This window comes from Euprymna scolopes, chromosome 46 (assembly GCF_053919585.1).
Source record: "Euprymna scolopes isolate OS-2025 chromosome 46, ASM5391958v1, whole genome shotgun sequence".
Taxonomy (NCBI): domain Eukaryota; kingdom Metazoa; phylum Mollusca; class Cephalopoda; order Sepiida; family Sepiolidae; genus Euprymna; species Euprymna scolopes.
This window is the reverse complement of record NC_136527.1, coordinates 37418017-37441132: the sequence shown is the minus strand read 5'-3', so window position 1 is coordinate 37441132 and position 23116 is coordinate 37418017. Positions and strand designations below refer to the sequence as shown.

Here is a 23116-nt window from a genome sequence, read left to right as displayed (position 1 = left end):
TCGTAAACTGCACAAGCACCAGATTAACTTTAGGCTTTAATGTTTCAAACACGCACAAAAAAATCAAGAATCTAAAAAAATAAAAATACGAAAAGGCGGCTTTAAAAACTATCGGGTTCCGCCATTAAATTGCACGTGCAACGTCAACGAATTATAAAATTAATAAAAACGAAATTTGTAATCTGTTCTCACTCATGTAAATATTAAAATGTTAAATAAAATAATACTAATTTTATCCGTGATATTCACCAAATAGATCGGCTCTATTTCGAAATGATTTCTTTTTTTATTTTTCCTCTGCAATTTTGTTTTCTGCGAACTTGCTCTTCCGTTCGTCATCTTGAATTTTAATTTGAATCAATCACATTTGAAACATCGTTTCCTTTATAAAAGCAGATAAAGTTAATCGAAAGCAGATCATAAAATAAAAACGTAAGTATTACTACATGGCGCACTCGCAGTGCCGCACTGCCGCAGTGGCGCACGTATGTGTATTTTTTATTTTCATCTTTTTTTCATCGGATTATTATCGAATGTTTACTAATCTACAAGATTTTGTTTTCAATACTGACTTAAACATAAAAAAAGGTCAATACGTAATTCTTTATGTTATCAGTGGTGGCCAATTCTGTATGCGTTTTCACGTACAGAATTGATAACATTTTTCTTGATTTTTTGTTCTTTAATGTCCTTTTGTCTTTATCGAAACATGAAAGCAGAAAAAAAAACAATGTATATTTTTTATTGTCATCGTTTTTTATTTTTAAACTAAGTTTAATACTCAGTAATTTATCAGATTATATATAAAAAAAGAATTCAATATTTACCATTTTAAGATGTAATCTTTCTAATACAACACTCTAGTAAATTGAACCCCCATTTTGGAAACATCGACTTTTTTAGCCAAATTTCACGAATTAAGTTTGTTTTTTGTTTTTTTTGCCTTCTTGAAATTCAGTTATTGTTTTCTCCTTTTTAAAAATTAAGTCGAGTGGTTTCAATATGAAGGATCGATGTATTAGAAACTGGGTACTAGTGCACTTATTGATCCGTGCTGAAATAATAAAGTTATTATTTAAAAAGCCATTCTTAACATGGAAGGGGAGTGTGTTTTGTACCTATTCTGTACTTTAACCTTACAATTGAATAAAAAAAACATATAATAAAACTTTAATTAAACTTGGAAATAGGATTACAAAAATAGTGCGGATCAATAAGTGCACAAACACCCCAAAGAGTTTTCCTGTTAATTTATTTGGAACTGCATTTATGAAATTTTCTGTTCGTTTGTTTCAAGAATGCTGATAATTAAAGAAACTTATGTTGTATTTTTAAGTTCTCTCAAAAATACATTCAACAAACCTTACAAATAACTTTGACTAAATTAAAAAATAATTATGATTCTTAAATTACAATATTACGATTCTGAATTTTTTTTAGATGAGGAATGATTCTTTATATTATTTTAAATCAACGGTAACGTAAGTGCATAAGCACCAAATTTTTGTTTTAATAATTATTTTTTATTCAAAAATAAAAATTTCAATTGTTGAAATCAACGGTAACATAAGTGTATAAGCACCAAATTTTTGTTTTGTTTTGCTTTGCTTTCATTTTGTTTGTTTATTAAATCCGCCCCCCCCCAGTAAAGGTTTTTTTCACTAATTTTCCTGTTAATAAATTCCGGTAAAAAAAAAATAATAATATCCATCCCAAAAAACAAACAAACAAAAAACAGATAAAATCATAAAATCATTCGCAAATTTTAAGCCAAAAAAATAAAAAAAAATTTTTTAAAAAGCTAGGTCACACACGTAAAAATTCTTTCCTTGTAAAAATAATGATGAACAATGTTCAACATTGGAGCCGATGCGTATTTCACTGAACGTTGGCAAAAAAAAAAAAAAAATTACTAGGTGGCCACAATGTGGGTGCTTATTTTACATTAAATTTATAATGAACAGTGATCCCCAATTTTTAAAAAAAAGTAAACTTTTCATATGAACACTATTTTTCTGTGTCACATGTAATCAGAGTTTTTTTTCTGTCTGTTTCGATTTACTCAAAACCGCACACACCTCGTCTTCTCATGTATCGTTCTCTTCTTCCTCTTCTACTTCTTGCTCTTTTTCTTCTTTTTTCTTCTCAGTCGTCAGAAGCGTCGTCTTTGTCTTGACTACGTTTTTCCTTCTCCCTTCTTGCTCACAGTGACCCGTTTTTATGCTAAGCTGAACTCTCGTGTGTGCGAGAGAACACGAGATTTTGCGTGATTACTTGGCAATATTAACCGGCCGCCGCCATCTTGCCATTTTTCTTTGGACGTGCCCGCTTTGCAGAGTGCACACCTCGAGCGTTTGTCAGGTAAGCCCGTCTGTTCGCAATTTATTACACACTCCTCCCTGATCTCGTTATCACAGAAAGAGCAGGGAGGCGGTGGCCTTTTTCTTCGAGTGCTTCTTCGGAGAGGGGGATTCGGGGCTTCATCATCGTTTGCGCTGTCTTCCGTGACACGAAGGTCGGCGAACCTAAAGCTGAGCATCGCAGTATCACTGTCCGGGTCTTCATCATCAGCAGGAGGGTCAGTACTTTGAAGGCTACCACTCTCAGTGTCGCTGTGCGTTGAAGCCGTCATGAACCAGAATGATGGGTCGCTGGTCACGGATTCAATTTCACTATCTTCGTCAAGCGGCAGCTGCGTTTGGAATACTGATCTTAAGTCTTTAATATGACGAGGTACTCCATCAACTCGCACCGCCTGCGGGCTGATCACTTCAGTGACATGACCGGTTCCGTAGCGAGTCGTGCACTGGCCTCGGGGTTTTTTTAACCCAGACGACATCTCCCTCTTTTATGTTCTTTTGTTGTGGCTCCGGTTCAGGTAGTGAGCTGCTCTCCAAACCTCTCACCCTGACACGGTATGTATGTAGCGCGTTGGCTGGCGCGGTGGAGGGTGAAACATCGTCCTTAGGGGTGATGTTGTACCAATAGACTGCTTCAGGTACCATACACCCCTTCCGCGCTGCGATTGTCTTAACAGTTCTGTGATTGCGCTCAATAATCCCGTTTCCACTGGGAACATGGGCACACCGAAAACGCAGATGGACACTCCAGCCATCTGCAAACTGTTTAAACGGCTCACTAACAAAAGCGGGGCCATTGTCGGTGAGTATCTCAGAAGGAGGGACACGCTCGAGGAACACACCTTCCAACTCATGGATAATGGCAGCCGCGTCCTGCCGGCGAAGGGGCCGCCACAATGAAAACCTGAATGGTCCACAGTCGATAAGCGTCAAAAAATGCCTCCCGTTGTAGTGCGTTATGTCCATCGCAATCCTATCCCAATTACGCTTCACACTGAGTATTCCCTTCTTCCACCGGACATGTGCTGGGTCGATCGATCGGCAGGTGTTGCAGCTCCCCACAACAGATTTCACAGCCCTCCGAGACACAGAGGGGTCAACCAATCTGGCTAAGTAAAGCATTCGGTTTACACCGGGGTGCCCGCTTTGGCAATAGATATCATTAATATGCTCCGGGCTGAGTCTATGTCCCACTGCAGCGCAATTTACAGGTGCTGACTCATTCACTTCTTTTGGAAGGTCTAGCCAACAGCGTGGCACTCTGGTCAGACGATCCGCCTGATTCAAACAGGACTGCACCAGTGTCACATCTATGACCAAGTCGTATTCCTTAGTGGTTTCGGTTAGGGTAGCAAGCTGCCTCCGGATCAACATTTCGGCCGACGCCTTCGTTGTCAGACGTGCTTTTCCATTCAAGGCATTGGTCATCCACCGATGCACACACGTGGAATCTGTGATGATGTGAAGGATTCTAGCCTGCCACTGAAGCGCTAGATTGACTCCTTTCAGTGTAGCATCGAGTTCAGCTAGGTTTATATGCTTGGCGTCATTCTCCGGCCGAAGCCAGCAGGCATCTTCTATTATCCTTCCGTCGACCGCCAGAGCAACGCCAAGGGCAAGTGAGCTGGCGTCTACCCAAACTGTAAATTCACTCCCATCGACGCACCAGCTCTCCCGTACAGGGTCATCATTGGTCACTCTGGCCACAATTTCCACCAGCATGCTTCACAGGGCAGGATCATGCACCTCATCGTCCCATCCAGTTGACATAGAAGTTGCCCGTCGCTTTATGGCCGCTACAGCCACTCGGAGCCACCCACACACAGGGAAGTGACTCACCAATTTTTCGGCAAATGGCAAACGTGCTCCGACGTGTGATGGTAGATGGGATTTCCGGGATTTCACCACTCCTTCCCCATTGAAGGCCATCTGCACTTCCGCTCACCTGCAGTCCGAGCACTTTCGCCCCGTCCTGTAGCCGCTCCGGCTCCTTGCACGACAATCCGAAGTGCTCAAAGTGTTCTTTGACCACCTGGGCAGACAGGAGGCTCTCATTGACAAAAATGTCGTCTATATACGACGATGTCGCATGTTGCACCGCTTCATCTTGACGCCGGATCGCCTGCATGATTGCTGTCATGATGTTAGGGGCTACATTCACGCCGAATCCTAGCCTGGTCAAGCAATAGCGAGTTCCTTTGATCACCACCGTCTGGAACGGCCACAGCGATTTCTCAACACGTATTTGCAAGTACGCTCTTCGCAAGTCCAGTATGGCTGCTTCTGCACTCTGCCGCCGCCACTCCGGTAGTTTATGAGCACAGACATCAGCCCCTGCAGTGTGTGGGTCAACGTATTCATTAAGTTCCCGGTAATCAAGAACAGGTCGGACTTTCTGCTTGTTCTCTTGTCTGACAGCCATCAGGGGAATTAGCCCCCGCGGGGGCCCGAGCTCATCCTCTGGGTATGGAACTAACCAGCCATTATCCAGTCACACTTGAAATTCTGCCTCGTACTGCCCCCTAAGCCACGCAGGAGGGGGATACTCTGTAAGTCGATTCCGCAATGACACTGGTGGCTGGTCGCCTGCCCATTTCCAGGATGCTGTCCAAGTGTTTGTGCCCTTATCGTATTCTGCATGAAAGTCGGGCTCATCGAGAGTGATTGCTGCACACATTTGTTTGTTTGGTCGAGAGAAGCTCACATCACCGGCGCCGTTCACAGTAATTCCGCCTAGCTGTGTGATAGCGTCCATTCCAAGGAGAAGGTCATATCCGAGCAGCTCCCCATTGACCACTAACACCGTCACAGCAACCGGAGAGCCATTGCCAATGCTGATATGAACAACGCTGACCCCACAACACACCAATGAGCCTTGGCCGACAGTAAGTACAGGGATCCTTCGTTTCTTCCATGTGGTGCAATATTCCTTTCGAAGAAGGGTTTGGGTACAGCCGGTGTCAACCAGTGCTGAACGTTCACATCCATCAACTTGAACTGTTACTGCAGGCAGTGCTTTGTTCAATGCCGCGTTGGGGAGGGTGCTAGCGCTGCGGCGTCCTCCCCTTGCCCGTTTCCCGGACAATTCCGCGCTATGTAGCCTGGCTTATTACTTGTCGTGCTCCATAATTAGGGGTGCGCCTTGTACCGCTTTTGCAGTCTCTGGAAAAGTGGTTGGTGTTCGGAAAACTGCCTCCAGGCGACAAAAGGGTTTGTACCAAATGCCCCGTATAGCGCTTGTGTAATCTGCTCCATGGTCGGATCCTCCCCTAGCTGCTGGTACACGGCATAAGCCCCTTTAGTGAGTCTCAATGGGATAACCATAGCTGGGTCTTTAATCTTGCACAACCGGCAAACGCACTCAGCCTTTTCCAGCCATTCGACCACCGAGGGACCAGTGGGGGAGCCATCGAATTCCGGAATTAATCTGATGTCAAATTTCTCCATACCAAAGCCGAGATAGCTTGTAATCAGAGTTTTTTTCTGTCTTTCGATTTACTCAAAACCGCACACACCTCGTCTTCTCATGTATCGTTCTCTTCTTCCTCTTCTACTTCTTGCTCTTTTTCTTCTTTTTTCTTCTCAGTCGTCAGAAGCGTCGTCTTTGTCTTGACTACGTTTTTCCTTCCCCCTTCTTGCTCACAGTGACCCGTTTTTATGCTAAGCTGAACTCTCGTGTGTGCGAGAGAACACGAGATTTTGCATGATTACTTGGCAATATTAACCGGCCGCCGCCATCTTGCCATTTTTCTTTGGACGTGCCCGCTTTGCAGAGTGCACACCTCGAGCGTTTGTCAGGTAAGCCCGTCTGTTTGCAATTTATTACACATCACATATATATATCCGTTGTCAGCACCCCCGAAAACTAAAAGTCGTCATTGAAGAAAATATAATAATTTTATAAATTTAAAAAAAAAAATGGTCAATGTCTAGAGTCTTTCCAACTCTAAAAATTTCTTTGCAATGACGACTTTTATAGGTTTTCCGTGGTGCTAAAAACGAATATATACTTCAAAAGTGGCGCAAATAATTAGTTTTCATGATATGATGAAATTACTTTTCCAAAAAGTGGGGGATCACTTTTCTGTATGAATTTAATGTAATGGTGATAATTTTTTTCTTTTTTTTTGCTGCTTGAAAGCCGTTTTGATAAACTGTTTCTTACTTTCCACCTTAACCTTTAACATGATGACTTCTATAAGTTTTCAGGTGTGCTGAAAACGAATATCGCATTAAAATTTGTTGCAAACAACTAGTTAAACGGACATTAAGCAATATAATTCTTTGATATAAGTGAGGTAAAATTCTGTATGACATTCAGTTGTTGCTTTCTGATTTCTTTAATTAAATGTCTGTACTCTAATCGATTGGTTTCAATATGAGAATCGATGTATTAGAAACTGTACACATGTAAGTATATACCAAAGAGTTTTCCTGTTACTTTATTTGGAAATGAAGTTATCAAATTCTCTGTTCGTTTTTTAAACAAATGCTCGTAATTAAGGAAACTTATGTTGTAGTTTTAAGTTTTCTCAAAAATACATTCAACAAACTTTACACACAATTTTGGCTAAATTAAAAAATAATCATATTTTTAAACAAATTAGAATATTATGGTTCTGAATTTTTTAGATGAGGAATTGTTTGTATTATTTAGATTGTTAAGAATACTGTTCTCATCTTGAGTGTTATTTATTGTGCAAACATTGTAAAAATAACACTTAAGATGAGCACAATAGTCCAAATAATCCAAATGATACGAACAATTCACAATATGTTTTTTTCTTTACATGTATTTTTTACATGTCAAAAACTTTACTTACCAGATTGTGATAGTACACTCTAACTTTAATTCCGTTTTGAAAAGTGATGACAACACAAAATAAATCTATTTTGTTGAACATTAACTGTGATAGATGAAAATGGTCGGAGTTATTATTAATGGGGCTTTCGTAAGTGGATGTAATGAATTTGTGTAAGGAAAATTATAACTTACTTGGCTAGCATGTGTGTGTGCATCAAAGTGTTAGTTGTGTAATAAAAAAGAAAGATTAAAATGGTAGTTGGTTTTGTTGTTGACGTGTTACTATGTATGTTGTAATGGTTGTGTAATGGACTATTGTCATCAGATCTTTAATGTCTACTGTAGTGGCCCGTAATTCATCATAGGTGTTGGTGTGTGATTGCATGTCAACATATAAACATAACAGGATGACACCATACCTGTTTCTGCTGCTTCTGGTTGGTTCGTCAATTGTCCTTGGGGAGCTCGCATCTGTTTAAAGGAACGCTTCAAGACAGGACCAAAGATGCTGTAGGATTTTATATCTTTGAATTGGGGATTTCTTCTGTGATTCCATTTTGAGACTTTTCATTCACAGGAGTGACCAATTTAATCCCATCTGTCTTTCTCGGCATCTCTAATCATACTCCAGCTATGCTTGCACAAAATGGAACATATAATATGCCATGTTTGGTCACTGTTCGCATCATCTTCCAGTGCAAACCCACTGTGTCACAAATAATGGAAAATGTTGGGAGTGTATCCAATTTACCCAAGAAATTGTTAGTTTAATAATAATTTGCTAATTTATATTTACCTGCTGAAAGGATTGTAGTATAGAAAGGCAAAGTCTCATTCTAACATTAAAAAACATTTTATTAATTTTATTTGTTAGTAAAAGTATAGAAAAGGAGAAAACGATTGAATTTGTGTGTGGGTGTGTGGGTGTGTGTGTGTGTGTGAAAACGATTGAATTTGTGTGTGTGTGTGTGTGTATGCTTGAAAGAGTTGGTTGTGTGTGAAAACGATTGAATTTGTGTAGGGAAACATCTCTTACTTGTGTGTGTATGCTTGAAAGAGTTGGTTGTGTAACAAAAAAATAAAGGAAAGAAAAGATAAAATGACAAAACTGTTGGTTTTATTGTTGACTAGCAAGGGGTACCCGGCGTTGCCCGGGTGTTTGTAGGGGTGTGTGGTGTTAAATAAAAAAGAAACTGGGGGGGGGGGGTAGGATCGAAGCCGAACCCCTGAGGCAAAGTTTGAAAATAAAATCGGCCAGCCAGAAGTGAAAGATGTTTGAAAGTCGTCGAGCATTATGACGAGGATGATGACGATGTAAGCATTGTTATAAGAAGAAAAGAAAACAACGTTTTAATTAAGCGGGGGGGGGGGTAAAAACACAAATTAAAACAGAAAAATGAACGAACGTTACATGAAAAATGGCTTAAATAATACAGTGTTCAATATTTAAATGTAAAAAATCGGAAAAAGGGCATTTCACACCACGATTCGAACCCAAAACGTTTAGATAATGAACCAACCCTTAACTACCTATGCTAAAGCGGCATATATAAAGTTTGTTCGGTTTATCAACTATTTGAAGTAAATCAGGTCATGACGTCATCTGACACATGCGTTGTTAACCCTCTCCCTGTCGAATCTGTCTAGATATCTCTCTCTCTCTCACACACACACACTTCGTCTGCCTTACTCTAAAGACTGAAAAATGGCGTCTGGCTGTTTTTATTTTTTAAAACTTTGTTCGTTAATATTTTTTGTAAGCGTTTTTTTTTTACTTCACATGTTTGGCTTATTATTTTTCGTTTAAGTATCGAGTCTAACTATTTTGAATGTGGTAATAACTTTGGTAACGTTGCCATAGCATAGAAGTTCATAGTTTAGCTTTAATTAAATTTTTTTACCGATAACAACATTTTTAAATTGTAAATTAAGACCGCCATTAGAGGTTGCTGACGTCAAGATCACGTGACATGACTCAGCGGGTTTTAAATACAAGTTGACCCGAAATAAACGGCCGCATGTATACTTTATGCAGAGGACTTGGCGGCCGTATTTTTTGGGGGCAGTTATAAATCGATTTAAAAATATGTAATGTTTAACATTAAAATATCACTTTTTTGTCCCCCCTGCAGAAAATCGATCAGTTGACACACTTCTGATGGTCACTTTGGGCCAATTTTCCGATATTTGTCGTACAGAAGGTGGGGCTTTCATATGAGACCAAGTTTGTGAATTTTTGTTGTCTGTCAAAAGTTTTTAGCAGACACACAAACATACATACACACAAACAAACATACACACATTTTTGCTTTTATATATATAGACTAGCGAGGGGTACCCGCCACTGCCTGGGTGTTTTTAGGTGTGTTTGGTGTTAAATAAAAAAGAAACAGGGGGGTAGGATCGAAGCCGAAGCCCTGAGGCGAAGTTTGAAAATAAAATCGGCCAGCCAGAATGAAGCATTGTTATAAGCGAATAAGTGAAAGATGTTTGAAAGTCGTTGAGCGACGACGATGTAAGCATTGTTATAAGTGAAGTAAGAAAATAAAACAACGTTTTAATTAAGCAGTGGGGTAATCAAAACATCGAAGAAAACACAAAAAAACTAACGTAAGGCAAACGAATGATGATAACAGAAAAACGAACACATGAAAAATGGCTTAAATAAGCCTGTTCCGATATTAAAATTTAAAAAATCGGTGGGTACCCGGGTGTTTTTTGGTGTTGCTAAGAATAAGCGAAGTAAAAAAAAAAAAAAGGAAAATGAACGTTATGTGAAAAATGGCTTAAATGATACAGGGTTCAATATTTAAATTTTAAAAATCGAAAATAAAAACAACTCACACCACGATTCGAACCCAAAACATTTAGATAATGAACCAAGGCCTTAACTACCTGGGCTAAACCGACGCATCTGAAATTTGTTCGGTTTTGCAACTATTTAAAGTTGTTGAGATCCCCCCTGTCGAAAATTGTCGATTTTGGGATGAAAAAGTTAACGTTTTTCTTTCTATCTATCTCTCTCTCTTTGTTTGCGTCTCTCTCTCTCTCTCTCTCTCTCTCTCTCTCTCTCTCTCTCTCTCTCTACTGTTACTAAAAAAGAAAATGGTGTCTGGCTGTTTTTTTTTGTAAAAACTTCGATCGTTAATATTTTTTGTAAGCATATTTTTTTTACTTCATATTTTTGGCTTGTTATTTTTCGTTTAACTATCGTATCTAACTATTTTGAACGTGCTAATAAGTTTGGTAACGTTGTCATAACGTAGAAGTTCATAGTTAAGCTTGTGTGCGGGTTAATTTTTTATTTATGGATAACATTTTTATACCAAGTTTGTGAATTTTTGTTCTGTCGGTCAAAGGTTTTAGCAGACACACAAACATACATACATACATACATACATTTTCGCTTTTATATATATAGATGGTCAATTGTGCAATGCAAACTGTCGCCATTTCTATGCGAATGAAACAGGGAAATTAGTTAGTAGAAGCCCCATCCAGTGTGTTGTCAGTACCAAGAGCTGGAAATGAAGAGAGGATTGCCAATGTTTAATCGTTTTATGAATGTTGTCAGTTGCCTGAGAAATGGCCTTTTATATGGTAAGCTAGAAGAGAAGTTAACTGCTAGCAGCAATCAGCACAGCTTATAAACAAAAAACTCAAAATTTCAAACCGTGAGGTGTCGGTGCTGCTGCTATAGAAATAATAGTTTCCACCTAGTCTTTAGGTACTGTTTTTGGGTCATGGCTCAGTAATAGAGCAACTGACACAGTCACTGAGATCTTGGTTTCGAATTTCACTGATGATTTATAGAGATGAGAGTATGTAATGTGGCTCTTACACTCGAAAAGTGTCATTACATTTCAAAAACTCAGACTTTCAAATCATCTGGTGCCATCGCAAGAAAAAAAATATGGAAGGACATTTGTCGTTTTCGTCATCTTCCATTTTTTTCGACCATGCAGAACATTTTCTCTCCCACTGCAGATGAGTCTAAACACGTCCGATTGCTTTCTTTTGGCATCAACTTCTGTCTTTTCCCCCCTTTTCTCCTCTTTCCTGGAACGTCAGCATAGGACACACTTTCTTAATGTGCTAAGATGGCTGCTGCTAATATTTTCACTAGTGAGCTATCCTACAGCAGCTGCTGATTTTCTCACACATCTACCATGCACGTTATATTACAAGAACGGGTTTGTGTATAGTTGAATAATATATGTGGCATTGAAACAAAATTTGAGTATTATATATCTCGTTTCTTTCATATCTCTGCACAAAATTTGAAAATAGATCTTGCTTCATCATAACAATAGCATGAAAATAGATCTTGCTTCATGATAACAATAGTATGAAAATAGATATTTCTTCATCATAACAATAGTATGAAAATAGATCTTGTTTCATCATAACAATAGTATGAAAATAGATCTTGTTTCATCATAACAATAGTATGAAAATAGATCTTGTTTCATCATAACAATAGTATGAAAATAGATATTGCTTCATCATAACAATAGTATGAAAATAGATCTTGCTTCATCATAACAATAGTATGAAAATAGATATTGCTTCATCATAACAATAGTATGAAAATAGATCTTGCTTCATCATAACAATAGTATGAAAATAGATATTGCTTCATCATAACAATAGTATGCTACTGACGAAAGAACAAGATGATTAAATAACTCAAAATCATTTTTTAAGAAACACGAAAGAGAGAGAAAAAAAATTAGCTTAAAATATTTGGAGCATATATATGTTTTTTTGTTATCTTATGTGTGTCACATGCGTATTTATATATGTATATATATTTTATATGCATATTTATATATGTGTATATATATAAATGCGTATTTATATATGTATACATATATTATATATATATATATATATTTGAGCAGCAAAACGAGGATAAAAACTCAAATATTTTATTGTTTTGTTTTTTAATTTTGCTAAACTTCACGGAACCCTTATTTATTGTGTGTTTACAGTTCGTTCAGGCTCCCTTATTCTTTGTTAGAATAATGGATCAAAAAACGGCACCAAATGAAACGGATGTTGTGCAGTCAGTTTTTGTTAAACTTGCACATTTGTGCGATGTTGATTGCCAACTGAGTGTAGGCCTCTCTCGTCTTTTTCCTTTTTCTCTAGGCTGTATATGTGACCTGCCTTTAGCAGATGCGCTCACTTTCGAGAGTTATGCCCATGAAATAGTTGACTTTTAACAATGACAATATCGATTCTGATAGCCTTACTCCATCCTTCAGTGCGTTTGCTACCGGCTGTCCTGCCTGTGTTTGCATATGTGCACATTCAACACGCAACACCAATTAAACTCTTGTCTCTTATTTTCCAAGTCATGTAATGCCACGTCGGGTTACCATCATTACAATAATCTAGTAACACTTTATATATCTTTAAATATGGAGCTAGTATCAAAACTTCAATTCTTACAATCTATATAATGTAAAGAAACTAAGCATCTGTTTCTTAAAACACTGAGCAAAATCAATATGTACTAATAACAATATAATACTAATAACAATACATATTAAAATGAGCTGAAGAGAAAAAACTCCACCAGCAAAACACAAGATGTTTCCAGATAGAAACAATAGATTTAAATAAAATAAATTTTTCAACAAAAATTGAAGAGAAGTGGCATGCCTTTTCACTAGATTATTGCCACAGACTAATTCAAGGAAAACCCAAATAATTGCAGATTGTCAAATTGCAAGAGGGCTTTGCTACTAAATATTAACTAGTTCATTGTGTTCCTGTTGTATTTGTGTTGCATTAATATTCTACAATTACATTTAAACAACAATTTTTAATTGCACGGGGTTTCTTTTTACCTTCTTCATTAGTAGTTATTTTTGTAATGGACGTGAACACTAGAATATTTCAATTAAAGTCAAATATGAACAGGTAAAATTATAGAGGAATAAAAGGTGAATCAAATGATGCGTAGGTTATTTATACAGTTACATTAAATTTAAAGTAAATTTGTAGTTTTTGAAAAATTACAAGTTCGGGCTTTTTTGGTGAAAGTGTATATATATATATATATATATATATATGTATATATATATATGCCATCCATATACAGTAATGTTTCACAGCTCATCAGTGCGGATAGACGGGCAACTACCTCAAGCCAGGATCGAAACCCGACTGCCTGTACGACAGTCAAGGTTTCTAACCATTACGCTAATCGGTGGCTTCTGTGCGAGTCATGAATTAATAATCATCCGAAATATGTAAGCTTTATTTGTTTAAAGAAACAGCATCACTTTATATGTTAATGGTAATTCACGTATCACTTCTCAATATGCTCAACTCAATTCATAACTGGAAATGTTTTTTCAATTATTAAATCGTTTCTCTCTGATAGGCTCATAAGAGTAGTGGATGACGGGCAGAAATCAGATGTCCAAAGTATTAATGCTGGAGTTCCTCAGGGGTCCATCCTGGGCCCAATTCTCTTCCTGATCTACATTAATGATCTCCTAAAACACATACTTAAATCATTTGCTGACATATATGCTCATAACACGGCCAACTATGGCAACACATCAAAGGCCGTAAATGACAATTATCTCCGAGTGGCTTCCAGGCCTTGATAAATGGTGACTACCATGTAAATAAAATATATATATATAGTTTTTGAAAAAAATTTACAAGTGCGGACATTCTTTGTGTCACTATATATATATATGTGTGTGTGTGTTTGTGTGTCTGTGGTAAAAAATAGTGATATTATTAGAAACAAAATAGTTCCTAAAATGTATATTAGAACTTTCTGCAAGAACCCATGGTGCTATGGTTAGAGTACTTGGTAAAAATCAGTTGTAATTTAAATACTCGTAAACGTTGGAGTGTAAATCCTCAGTAAGATTAAAAACAAAAATTTCAAGTGACATAGGATTTTAATGCAGGCTTCGCTAATGTTACGAGATGAGAACAGTATTTTGAAGAAATAAATAATATGACTAATCTAAACTGAAAAGTATTAAAATTTTTTAGTTTAATAATTGACAATAGAAACAAGTTAATTTTGTTAATCAATATTGCATAAAACTATACTCATTTTATTTTGAATTTAATTAATAATAAATATTGTGAATATTTTTAATAAAAACTTACATAATAAATTAAATTTTACAACATTAATTATATGTTTTGAAATTTATTGTGTATTTTCAGAATTTTAACAATGAAAAGAAATTCATTAATGGATGAGAAGGACTTTTCTTCATTGGTGATTGAAAAAGTTTGAAAATAATTCAAAATACATTCATAAAATCCTCGAAAGTTGAAATTTATTAGCGTGTATATAATAATACAATAACATTAATATATCCTTGTTGAATAAGATGCAATCAAACATGAGAGAGAAACCACATTCTTGTGAAGTATGTGGTTCTTCTTTTGCATATACGTCAAGCTTGTTGCGTCACATGAAAACACACACGGGAGAGAAACCATATTCATGTGAAGTATGTGGTTCCTCTTTTGCACAGAAGTCAGCCTTGTTCAGTCATATGAAAACACATACGGGAGAGAAACCATATTCTTGTGAAGTATGTTGCTCTTCTTTTGCATGGAAGTCAGCTTTGTTCAGTCATATGAAAACACATACGGGAGAGAAACCATATTCATGTGAAGTGTGTGGTTCTTCTTTTGCATATACGTCAAACTTGTTGTGTCACATGAAAACACATACGGGAGATAAACCACATTCTTGTGAAGTGTGTGGTTCTTCTTTTGCAGATAAGTCAAACTTGTTGCGTCATATGAAAACGCATACGGGTGAGAAACCACATTCTTGTGAAGTATGTGGTTATTCTTTTGCAGATAAGTCACACTTGTTGCGTCACATGAAAACACATACGAAAGAGAAACCACATTCTTGTGAAGTTTGTGGTTCTTCTTATGCAGAAAAGTCATATTTGTTGCGTCATATGAAAACACATACGGGTGAGAAACCACATTCTTGTGAAGTATGTGGTTATTCTTTTGCAGATAAGTCAAACTTGTTGCGTCACATGAAAACACACACGGGAGAGAAACCACATTCTTGTGAAATATGTGGTTCTTCTTTTGCACAGAAGTCATCTTTGTTGCGTCATATGCCAACACATACGGGAGAGAAACGATATTCTTGTGAAGTATGTGGTTCTTTCTTTGCATTGAAGTCAGGCTTGTTGAATCATATTAAAACCCATACGGGAGAGAAACCACATTCTTGTGAAGTATGTGGTTCTTGTTTTACATGGAAGTCAAATTTGTTGCATCATATGAAATCACACACGGGAAAGAAACCACATTCTTGTGAAGTATGTGGTTCCTCTTTTGCACAGAAGTTTACTTTGTTGAATCATATGAAAACACATACGGGAGAGAAACCAAATTCTTGTGAAGTATGAGTTCTTTTTGTTCGGTCCACAGCAGCATTTTTCATATATATTACCTGAACTGATTGTTTCATTAAAGCCACACCAATCAGAAGTTATGGAGTAAAAAGTGTAATTTTTGTGCAATTTTGGGGCATTTTTGACCCCTTTCAGCTCCTCATAATGCTGAATCCCAGTGAAAACGGACAACCGATGCAGTTTCTTTCCTTAAGACATGTATATTTTAATTCAGCACCTTGGAAAACTACTATATAGCTGTACATATCAAGTCCTTGAGTAATATGAAAAAAGAGCTCCAAAAATAAATTTTTAGCCCTAAAAATCCCAGAGGAATGCGAACCAAAATTTTGCCAGGGTCATTCATAATGAATTCATATTAAGAACAATATCTTCCACATTTTGGCCAAGTTTCAGGAAAATCTAACGGATGGATCAAACGCTATGGGGTAAAAAAGTGTAATTTTGGGCATTTTGACTTCTTTTGAGTCCCTGGGGACGCCGAATCCCAGTGTAAAGGGATAACAGTTCAGATTTAGGCCTTAACACATGTAAATCTGAGTTAACCACTGTGAAATGTTTTTTTTTACTCCGGATGGAGGAGATGAAACCAATGATTTCGACGATCGTTTTTATAACCAGAAGTCATGGTGAGCAACCAATGAAAAGCTTCTAAAGTTACTATAAAAAATTGTCGAATTTTGGATTCAATCAGTTCGCCGACATCTTTGTTACTGGTAATTACACTCAGGATCGTACTACACTGCTTCGTCGCTATCTCTCTTCAACATAATGTCTCAACACTAAACAGGTTTTGTGCTCAGTTATCGTCTTTGATTTTTCGGAATCTAAATTCGAATTGTGGCAGGTAAAATGTCTGGGGTATCTAAGGATTCGGAAACTACGTAAACAACACAGAATCCTAACGACCCCTAATTTCTTTAAAAAAACGCAACTTTTTTTGTAGAACTGATTCAATGCGTAGACGATAGAAGTCTGTCTCTGATTATAAGAGATGCCTTGGATGATGGACGGAAAACATTGAACATATTAAGAGAACATTATTTATTAAAAGGGAAACCGAAAATTATATCACTATATACAGAACTAACGTTTCTGAAATGTAACGAGGATGGAACTATTACCGACTACGTTATAAGGGCAGAAACAACCGCCAATGCCTTAAAACTCTCAGTTGAAATAATAAGCGATAGCTTGTTGATATCAATGACCCTCAATGGACTTCCAACCGATTTTAAACCATTTACAACTGTTTTAACGCAAAAAGAAACCCATAAATTTCAGTGAATTTAAAGTGGCTTTGCGCAGTTACAAAGAGACTAATCGAATGCTCGTGGACAATAATAACTCCAGCAATATTATGAAGTTCAAAAATGCTTCTCGAAAGCAGACACCACCAAATTACGCAACTCACCGTAACGTTTTCCCCAAAAGTAATTATCCCAAGAAAAAGAATAAAATTATCTGCTATAATGGCAGATGACCCAACCACAAAAGTTTCCAATGCCGATACAAACGCTCTAAAATGGACTCCGTAAAAAACGTTGAGAACTTTGACGAAGAACATACATTTCTATTTAGATGTAACTTTGACAATGCCACAAACGGTAAAAATCTCCTTATAGACTGTGGTGCTACAGCACACGTTATCACCAAGGAATCTGATTTTATTAATTTTCATTCAAACTTTAATCCACAAAGCCATTTTGTCGAACTTGCTGACGGTAGTCAAATAAATGATATAGTTTTGAAAAGAGGCGATGCTAAAATATCCCTAAAAATAATAAATGTGAAATCTGTAACTGTATTCTAAAAAATGCTCTGTTCATACCTACATTTAAGCAAGACATATTTTCCATGCATGCTACCATTAAACAAGGCGCTAATATAAAGTTTGGACAAAACAACTCAAAATGGATTTACCACAATGGAACTGTATTTGACATTAAAGAAAATGACCGACTATATTCTTAAAAAGGTATGGTTCCCTCAGAAACTGCCTGTCACGACTTGGAAACCTGGCATAAAATTCTAGGACACTGCAATACAGCTGATATTAAAAAAATACCAAATGTAGTCGAAGGTATGAAAATAATACCTTCAGACGATCTCCCAAATTGTGATGTGTGTGCACAGGGGGAAATGACAAAAGATATAAGCCGAAGGCCAGACAAAAAAGCTACGACAATTTTCTAACTTGTGCATTGTTACTTGACAGGTCCAATCAGCCCGATGGGGTGAAATAATCTAAGGTATGTTTTGAACTTTATTGATGATTTTTCCGGTTTAATTATAGTTTATTTTCTAAAACATAAATCCGACACTATCCTTGCCACTAAGAAATATTTAGCTGATATTGCCCTGTACAGCTCGGTAAAATGTATTCGCTCAGACAATGGGACTGAATTTACTAGTAAAGACTTTGAACTTCTATTAAGTAACCACTGTATTAAACACGAGAAATCTGCGCCATATTCCCTCTTCCAAAATGGCACCGCTAAAAGGGCATGGCGAACCCTTTTTGAGATGACAAGATGTCTACTTATCGAATCAAAATTAGCGCATAGTTTATTGACGTACGCATTAATGGCAGCAGCATATATCAGAAATAGACTGTTCAATAGAAGATTAGGCAATACACCGTATGAAGCGTTTTGCGGTGTAAAACCCAAAATGAGCTGAATGCATATATTTGGTTCAGATTGTTTTGCATTTATAGAAAATACCATTAAACTAAATATTGAAAGTGAAAAGGCATTTTCGTAGGTTAGGATAAAAATGGCGATCCAGTAAATGAAAAACGAAGAAATATTACCTAGCATCTTAATCAATCACAATGAAAATATTAATAACGATGACAATTACAGAAGAACTACTGACGAAAATATTAACCAGACACGTCGATACCCGATAAGTGAGCGAAAAAGGCCAGACTTCTAAAAATTGAAAAGATACAAGACTACACAGTGGATTACTGTTACTCATTGAAAAGCTCACCAGAAAGTTAATGAGGCGATTAAGAAAATCACAAAGAATGGAAAAAGGCTATCATGTCCGAATTGAAAGCTTTATTAGAAAATAACACATACGAAATAGTGGCAAAATTCACAGATAAAAATATAATTTTTTCGTGCTGGGGGTTTCCAAAAAAAGAAACCACTTTTGGCAGTGAAACTTTTAAAGCAAGATTTGTTGCAAAAGGTTTTTCACAAATATCTGCAGTGGAATATTTTGCAACATTTTTACCAACGACAAATTTAATGACAATTAGAATGTTATTACAACTTGCCGACAATAAAATTTAAAAATACATCAAATGGATGTAAAAAAATGTTTATTTAAATGATTCGATTGTCTGCAAAATCTATATTTACCATCTAGAGGGATTTAAAGTGAAAAATAAAAATTGTATATAGAAACTGAATAAATCGTTATTTGGACTAAGTCAAAGTGCTCACAATTGGAATTTAACACTCCATAATTATTTAATAGAACAGAAATTCAAGCAATGCCCCGTAGACGCGTGAATGTATACCAAAACATGTAGGTAATAAATTGTTGATTTTGTTTTATTTTGGGTGTACGATATATTATTCGCCTCAAACTGTGACAACACTTTAAAAGATGTTAAAAAGGTTAACTAAAAAATTTTAAATGGCCTTCTAAAATCTATTTTTAAACCAGATCTAAGTAAAAAAACTACAGAATCATTATGACAACCAGAGCAGTATTTTATTAGCAAATAATTCTATGATTCATTAAAGGTCGAAGCATATTGATATCAGATATCATTTCATAAGGGATGAAATAAGTAAAAAAAATGTATTACTCTTAGTTATGTGACATCTGAGAATAATATAGCCGACATTTTCAGGAAACCTAAAAAATAATAAAATTAAACATTTTATAGCCGAACTTTATGGAATCTAATTATGAATAAATCTCTTTTCAGAAACCCAAAAAGAGAAGTATGAACAGTCGAAATCACCGCCCCCCCCTCTTACAAAAAATAAATAAAGTGTAAATTGTCCCAGACACGACGTTAAACTGCAACCATTTCTATCATACTAATCAAATTAAGCAACTAATACCTAACATAATGTTTCCAGTTTTTGTGGAAAAAATTTCTTTTAATGTATATTTGTCAATTTTTTGCATATATGTTTATATATATTTGAATAGGATTCTATTTGTATGTTTATATATATATTTAAAAAGTGTTTATTTTATATTTATAAAAAAATGAATATGATTTAGAAAAACATGGTTTCTTTTTTAACACATTATACCAATATATTTATAATTATTTGTGATCAATGAAAATAAAGACAAATTACCCCAAAAAACAAAACAAAAAAAAACAATTATTTTATTGGTTTATTTTTATTTGTTCAGTTTTGTTTATTTTTCTTTTTATTTATTTTTTCTTTCTTTTTCTCAAGTCAAACAAAAATTGAATCCGAAAGGATTTTTCTATTATATAAAAAAGGGTGTATGTGAAATGTTAAACTGCGACCATTTCTATCTTACTAATCAAATTAAGCAACTAATACCTAACATAATGTTTTGCATATATGTTTATATATATTTGAATAGGATTCTATTTGTATGTTTATATATATATTTAAAAAGTGTTTATTTTTATATTTATCAAAAAAAGTTAATGTGATTTACAAAAACATGGTTTCTTTTTTAACACATGATACCAATAAGTTTTTTTGATCAATGAGAATAAAGACAAAGTCCCTTTTATTATTTTATTGGTTTATTTTTATTTGTTCAGTTTTGTTTATTTTTCTTTTTGTTTATTTTTTTCTTTCCTTTTCTCAAGTCAAACCAAAATTGAATCCGAAAGGATTTTTCCATTATATCAAAAAAGGGTGTGTGTGAAATGTTTTTTCCTCCGGATGGAGGAGATGAAACCAATTATTTTGACGATCGTTTTTATAACCACAAGTCATGGTGAGCAACCAATGAAAAGCTTCTAAAGTTACTATAAAAATTGTCGAATTTTGGATTCAATCAGTTCGCCGACATCTTTGTTACTGGTAATTAAACTCAGGATCGTACTACACTGCTTCTTCGCCGCCATCTTTGTTCAACATTATGTCTCAACACGTAACAACCACCGTGAAAAAAAAACAAATATAGTCAGACATTAAGTCTTTGTTAAGAAATATGAAAAAAAAGAGCCACAAAAAGAGGCGCTTTTAGCACTGAAAGTCTCAGAAGACAAACCAAAATTTTGCCAGGGTCACCCATACTGGATTTATATTAAGGACAATGGCCTCTAAATTTTGGCCATGGTTAAAAAAATCTAATGCATGGATCAAATGTTATGGGGCAAATGTGTCATTTTGGCCATTTTTGAGCCCCTGGGCGCACAACGGGAATTTTTGTAATTTTTTACTGTGCACATGTACTTAATGAAATACAAATTGTGGCAAAATTTCTGGAAAAACTAATGGACGGTTATCTGGCAATAGTCCAGACTAACGATTACACAGATGCATGGATGCCACTGATAGGTCCCTCTCCAATAAACCGAATACACCGTAAACATTATTTAATGTGTATTTTTACCAGTGGGTTTGGGATATATATGGTCAGTCTAGGAAATGGCTTAAACAGTTTATGATTAAGACATTACTTTATTTCATAGATATTTTTAACAGTGATGTGGCGGACATGAAGTCAGTCTCGGGATTGTATGAGAAAAGTGCAAATATGTACTAGCAGAATACCCAGTGTCGTACAAGATTGAATGCGATAGGTGGAAAACATATAGTATCAGAATACCCAGCATAGCCCGGGATCAAATGAGATAGGTGGAATATATATACTAGAAGAATACACAGCATCACCCGGGATTGGATAAGATAGGTGGAATATATATACTATGAGAATAGCTGGAATTTATTGGTGTGTTTGTAATGAAATAAACAGCCCAGGCAATACATCAAATTCATTATTTTAGTAAGGGGAAGATATGATAATGTGGATTAGGATAAAATTATGAAACATTATTGTCGAAATTAATAACATATCCAAGAATTATGAAAAATTGATGAAATGTAATGCCTAAATCGTAAAATTTTCAGCCATTTACGGGACTGACTTCATATCCCCACCCCACTGTAAAAATACACATTAAATTAAATAATGTCTAAAACGTAAATGGTTGTAGCCATTTCCGGGACTGATTTCCTATCCCCCACCCACCTGTTAAAAATATAGATGAAATAAAGTAATGTTTAATGCGTAAATGGTTTCAACCATTTCCGGGACTAATTTCGTATCCCCCACCCCACTGTAAAAATATACATGAAATAAAGTAATGTTTAAATCATAAACTGTTTCAGCAGGGTTTGGAAATTAATACATAAAAAATATTAACACGGTTAGGTATTAGGCAACCATTACTTCAACATGAATTTATGAGTGTAGTATCAATCTCAGCATTCCAGTGGCTTTACGCCCCTTTTTTGGTCTTGGTAAATGAAGGATAAATCTTTCATTACTGATACAATTTTTATTTTTGTTACTGACCAGAGTGCCCCTTTTGGGGAGCTAGTTTCTCCCAAAATTTTAAACCGACCTCATGTCTAACTCTGCCCTCATGGAGAGACAAGTAAACAAACAAACAAAGAATAATCAGCAGCGACATTTTCCAGTGCATCTTATAATAATCAGAAGAGACATTTCCTGGGCATTTTATAAGAAATTAGAGGAGATATTTCCAGGGAATTTTGTAATTAAATCAGAAATTACTTTTCTCAGTTACTTTTGTAATATTAAAACTTTGTTACATTAAATATAGTACCTATTTACAATGCCTCCCAACGGGACCGATTTAGACACCAGGGTCATTTTTTAACGTGGAGAAAAGGAGAAAAAAAAATATCTCGGTCGTGAAGGATTTCTCCTCTACTGAGAGAGAACAAGAAATTGAAAGGTAGTCTCTGAAAAACAGATACTACGCTTTGATCTTGGCTAAAGGGCATTGAGAACATATCATTTTTATTAGCTTTGCCTTAAAAGCGACACCAATATTTTTTAATGATAACAAAGTATATTTCTCTCTTCTGATGCAAGCTCGTGCACATTTGCTAATTTGCATACATGTTTTAAGGTCTACTGCAGCTAATATCTTCACAAGGCAGCTATCCTACAGCTGCTGCTTATTTTCACACGAGCTTTGTAACACTGCTTCAGAAAAAGTTTTACCTATTGTTGCAATATTTTATAAAATGAAAACAAAGATGAAAATAGATACATATGCATACACATAGAAATATATACATATGCACACATATAAAAATATATACATATGCATACATATAAAAAATATATGCATACATATAAAAATTATGTAAACTTAATAAAATCTTATAGAGAACCAAATATTTTATTTTACTTACTCCATTCTTGTTTTAATTTGCGAGAAAAGATAATAATATTCATCTTGACCTCTGTAGTATTACTGAAGACTATATATTAAATAAAACTTAATA

General features: G+C 35.7%; 1 long non-coding RNA gene across 1 annotated transcript; it reads left to right on the top strand.

The window, feature by feature from the left end:
* Positions 1-350: 350 nt before the first annotated feature.
* LOC145271467 (uncharacterized) lies at positions 351-20357 on the top strand. The gene is made up of 2 exons (XR_013865890.1): positions 351-432; positions 14374-20357. It is a non-coding gene; the product is annotated as an uncharacterized LOC145271467 (long non-coding RNA).
* The last annotated feature ends 2759 nt before the right edge of the window (positions 20358-23116 follow it).